The 4,850-nt window shown below is 36.8% G+C and overlaps 1 long non-coding RNA gene across 1 annotated transcript; it reads right to left on the bottom strand.

Moving 5' to 3' along the window:
• Positions 1 to 449: 449 nt before the first annotated feature.
• LOC110148879 (uncharacterized) lies at positions 450 to 2,148 on the bottom strand. The gene is made up of 2 exons (XR_002317288.2): positions 1,888 to 2,148; positions 450 to 1,546 (listed from the first exon to the last, which is right to left on the bottom strand). It is a non-coding gene; the product is annotated as an uncharacterized lncRNA (long non-coding RNA).
• Positions 2,149 to 4,850: the final 2,702 nt, after the last annotated feature.

The raw sequence follows: 4,850 nt of genomic DNA, 5'->3' as shown, positions 1-4,850 counted from the left end.
TTCCCACTTTTGAGTACTTTCAGGATATTTTAGATAGTTCATCTAAAGCTTCTTGTCTCAATTTTAAGCTTAAATACTAATCAGAAGGTGAGAATATTTGAAGAAAAATCAACACACTCAGAAAACAGGGAGGTTATTCCCTATCACTAGGAAAACCAATGTAGAATTTCACACCATTCTGTCACCACTCTCCTTTCATTTCAGTGAACAGAGAAAAGGCAGATGGCTCAGTGCAAAGAGCTGAAAAAGTGCAAATCAGGTCCCTCCTTTGGGTAACATTTAGCAGGTAGTGAGATCCTCTCCATAGATTTCATACCAACATAAATTCCAGATGGATTAAGGAGACATTTTAAAAACCATAAGAAAAACAAGAAGAATATTAAATGTACTACACAGTTAACCATTGGGACAGGAGGATTTTAAAAATGATAAAAGTATATTTGAACTCATTGAAATAAAAATAACAATATTTACTAAAAAAAGAGGGGATTTGCATAGATAGAAACAGATTCACTTTGCTGTACATCAGAAACTAAAACAATGTCATAAAGAAAAAATACTCCAATAGAAATATTTTTTTTAATTATCAAAAAAAAAACCCAATATTTAATTTTAAAGTAAGGCTTGACTCTGTTTCCAGATGCTCACCCCAGGACACATTTTACTCTCCTTCCTTCATGTATAGAGTCAGGCCACCAATTTATAGATTGGCATTTAGGCTCAAATTAGAGGTTGATCCAGGGCTTCGTTGGTGGCTCAGTGGTAAAGAATCTGCCTGTCAATGCAGGAGACACGAGTTTGGTCCCTGATTCAGAAGGATCCCACATGCCACAGAGCAACTAAGCCTGTGTACTACAGCTATTGAGCCTGTGCTCTAGAGCGGGGAGCTGCAACTACTGAGCCCATGTGCCACAGTCACTGAAGCCTGAAGGCCTAGAGCCAGGGCTCTGCAACTAGGGAAGCCACCACAGCGAGAAGCCCACACACTGCGACTAAGAGCAGCCCCCGCTCACCGCAACTAGAGAAAAGCCCACGCAAGAGCAAAGACACAGACAAAAATTAATTAATTAATTTTAAAAATTAGAGGTTGACCTGACTGGCCCTTGCCAGTCTCTTAGAATAACCTAGCCTAGTTTTTTTTTTAATTGAAGTATATTTGATTTACAATATCATGTCAGTTTCAATTATACAGCACATTCAATTTACACATATTTAAATATTCTTTTTCGGATTCTTTTCCCTTATAGGTTGTTACAAAGTATTGAGTATAGTTCTTTGTGCTATACAGTAGGTCCTTATTTTGTATCTATTTTATATTTAGTAGTATGTATCTGTTAATCCCATACTCCTAATTTATCCCTCCCCTACTTTTCCCCTTTGATGACCATAAGTTTGTTTTCTATGTATGTGAGTCTCTTTCCATTTTGTAAATAAGTTCATTTGTATCTTTTTTAATTCCACATATAAGTGATATCCTATGACATTCGTCTTTCTCTGTCTGACTTACTTCACTTAGTATGGTAATTTCTAGGGTCCATCCATGTTGCTGCAGCAAGAGGAGGATTTTTAAAGTAACAAAGAAACAGAGGGGAGAAAAGATAAATAGATTAGACAATGTACAAATTTTAAACTTCTAGACATAAAAGATATAAATGAGAGACAAGAGAAAATATAGCAAATATCACAAATATTAAATAAACTTTTTAAATGTATAGCTATTAGACAAATTAATTTAAAAACTATTTTGGCTCCCAAATGTAAAAGGCATGAATCAATAATTCATCAAAGAACTATAACTAGCAAATGATCCCATGAGAAAATGTTCACTTTCCTTTGTAAACAAATGAATGCAAATTAAAACAAAAAGAAGTTATCTATTCTACCTACCTGATTGGCAAAGTTATTTTTGCGATTGCTGTTTTATTTGGTGCTGGTGAGAATGTAGTAAAATGGGTACTAACATATATCTTGATGGTTCTGAAAATTTATATAAACTCTTGGAAAAACATTTGCTGTAAAAAGACTTTGATAAAGTAACTCCATGTCTGGAATCTATCCCTAAGGGAAAACAGAAGCAAAAAATCTTTAAGGCAAAAATACTTGTCACAGAGATATTTATAATATTTAAAAATTAAAAACAACTTAAAATTAAAACAACAAGAAAAGGCTTAAGTGAAATATGGTATATTCATTCAATGGAATACCATGCAGTCAATAAAGCTATTTGGTCAGGCTGTATACTAATATGGAAAATGTACTATGATATAATATTTTGTGAAAAAGCAGTTTCAAATTGTGTACATACATATACATTGTATAATCATAATTATGTAAAACTGTTCATTTTAAAAAGATGGAATGAACGTTCATTATGTCTACCTTTCAGTAGTTGAACCATGAATTATATTTTTCTTTCTACTTTTATGAACTGTATTTTATTAATACCTATGAGTGATTATTGTGGTAGGCCAAATAGGATAAATGAGTATTATTGTAGACTCCCCAAAAATATCCATATCCTTATCCACAGAGACAGTGAACATGTTACTTTACCCAGTAAAAAGGACAATGTAGATGTCATTAAATTAAGGATCTCAAGATTGAGAGATTATCTTGGATTATCTGGTCCAATATAATCACATAGGTCTTAATAAGAGGAAGTCAGGAGTGTTAGAAAAAGAAAGATATGATAACAGTAGCAGAGGCTGAGGCCAGAGAGATTTGAAGATTTTTCACTGCTGGCATTGGAGACAGAGGGAGGGACTATGAGCCAAAGAGTGCAAGCCACTTCCGGAAGCTGGAAAAGGTAAGGAAATAGATTGTGCCTGAGAGCTTCCATGAGAAACACAGTTCCATTAGCACCTTGATTTTATTTTATTTTTATGTTTTGCACATTGTTAAACTTATTTCTAAGTATTATTCTTTTTTTGGCCATACTGCGTGGCATGCAGGATCTTAGTTCCCCAACCAGGGATTATACCCATGCTCCATGGAGTGAAAGCGTGGAGTCCTAACCACTGGACCCCCAGGGAAGTCTCTTACACCTTGATTTTAGGACTTTTGACCTCTAGAACTGTAAGATAATAAATATGCATTATCTTAAGCCACTAAGTGATGGTAATGGTAATTACTTACAGCAGCCAACAGGAAACAGATACAAATATATACCGTGTTTATGGTCAAAAAAATTGTCTTAGTTAAAACTCAGTTTTTTCCTTAAAGCTTTTAAAATAATGCGTGAGGTAATATTTGTAGTCCAGTAACATGACTTCATCATTTAGATGTCAGAAACTGCAGTAGAGCTTAATACGTTTCTGATGAATTTGTCTCATCTTTCCACTCTCCCTATCAACACAGAAATGTCTCACTACAGAGCAATAAACATTGAGTTTGGGATAATTTCCTTAATAATGAAATCTAGTACACAAATGTCTGAGAAACAGACAACAAACAGGAGGAAGGAGAAGTTTTTAAAAAGGGACCAAGATGATGAATCATAAGTAAAACACTCCCTTAGTTGAGCAATTCCAGATTTATGTAAATTTAACATTGCACAAAATTTTCCAAAAGATACATAGTATAATTTTAAAGAAATAGAAGACTCTAAAATAGTTCATGGGCAATGGAAATACAGAACAACTGTTATTATCTCCTCACTGGCTTTCAGCCTGTTCTCCCTTCAGTCCGATGTCTTGTCCCATCCTCAAATCCTGGTTTGACTTCTTCTTGTCGGATCCTGCACCTGCTGCTTTGATCTTGGTGTTTCAAGTCACCTGGAGGGTCTAATTCTTGCCCTTCAGCTCCTCCTCCAAAATCCCCACCCATCATTCTCATCATCCACCCATTTTCTCCACTGGACACTGTTCCTGGTCTTAACTAGCTCACCCCTGAAGACCCAATCTCCAAGTCTCAGGCTCTAGAAGATGATGGGGACAGGGTTGATGTGGGAGGGAGAGGATAGAGGTGAGAAGGTGGGCAATCTTCAACCACTAGGCAAAATTATCTTTGAAATAGGGGTAGGAAAAAAAAGGAAGGAGGAGGGAGGTGGGGAGAAAAGGAGAAAGGAAGGAAGGAGGAAGGGGAAGAAAAAGGGAAAAGGAAAGGAAAAAAGATGGAACAGAACTGTACAACATAAAAGAGTTACCAGTCATCTTAGGGGGAAAATACTCAGAAAGCTGTGGAAACCATTCCATCACACATGAAATGTTTTTTAACAAATACTCATTCTAGGTTAATGGCTCATATGCTGACCTGACTTATGGGTGAACTGGTTTTTGTGAGTTGGTCTGTTTTCCAAGCATGCCCTAGCACACTCACTCATGTACACTATATGGCAGGTTCAGCACATCCTGGACCTATGGGGAAAGTGCCTCCAACCATCCTCTCATGCAGACAGCCCGCTCAGATCCCCTAATTATCTGGCTCTGTCTGCACTCATCAAGCTGCCTCCTCATTAGAATGTGGCTTTCCGTGTAGATTTTCCCACCAGGAGAGAACCGGCTGACCTGTAAGTGGGAGGATTCTGGTTCCATTGGCAGTCAGTCTGCATGGAAATTAATAAATCAACCTTCTCTTGGGAATTTGATTTGCAGGTCCGTTCTCAGAGTTTAAAACAATTTTTTACTGCACTAAAAAATAATTCTGTTAGTGTCTTAGTTAATGCAATTCAATGAAACCCACTTTAGGTAGCATTAACACAAGTAGGAATTTACTACAAGATGGTAATGGGGTGTCAGAGAACTCAAGGGCAGAAAGGGCAATTAGGACTAGAACCAGAAACCAGAAAGCACCGAGGCCTGAATCTGCTGCCCTTGCTCATCATCTGCATCCCAGACGTCTGCATTCCCAGA

The sequence above is a fragment of the Odocoileus virginianus genome, chromosome 10 (assembly GCF_023699985.2).
Source record: "Odocoileus virginianus isolate 20LAN1187 ecotype Illinois chromosome 10, Ovbor_1.2, whole genome shotgun sequence".
Taxonomy (NCBI): domain Eukaryota; kingdom Metazoa; phylum Chordata; class Mammalia; order Artiodactyla; family Cervidae; genus Odocoileus; species Odocoileus virginianus.
The sequence above is the reverse complement of the archived record's forward strand: the minus strand, read 5'-3'. Positions and strand labels throughout refer to the sequence as shown.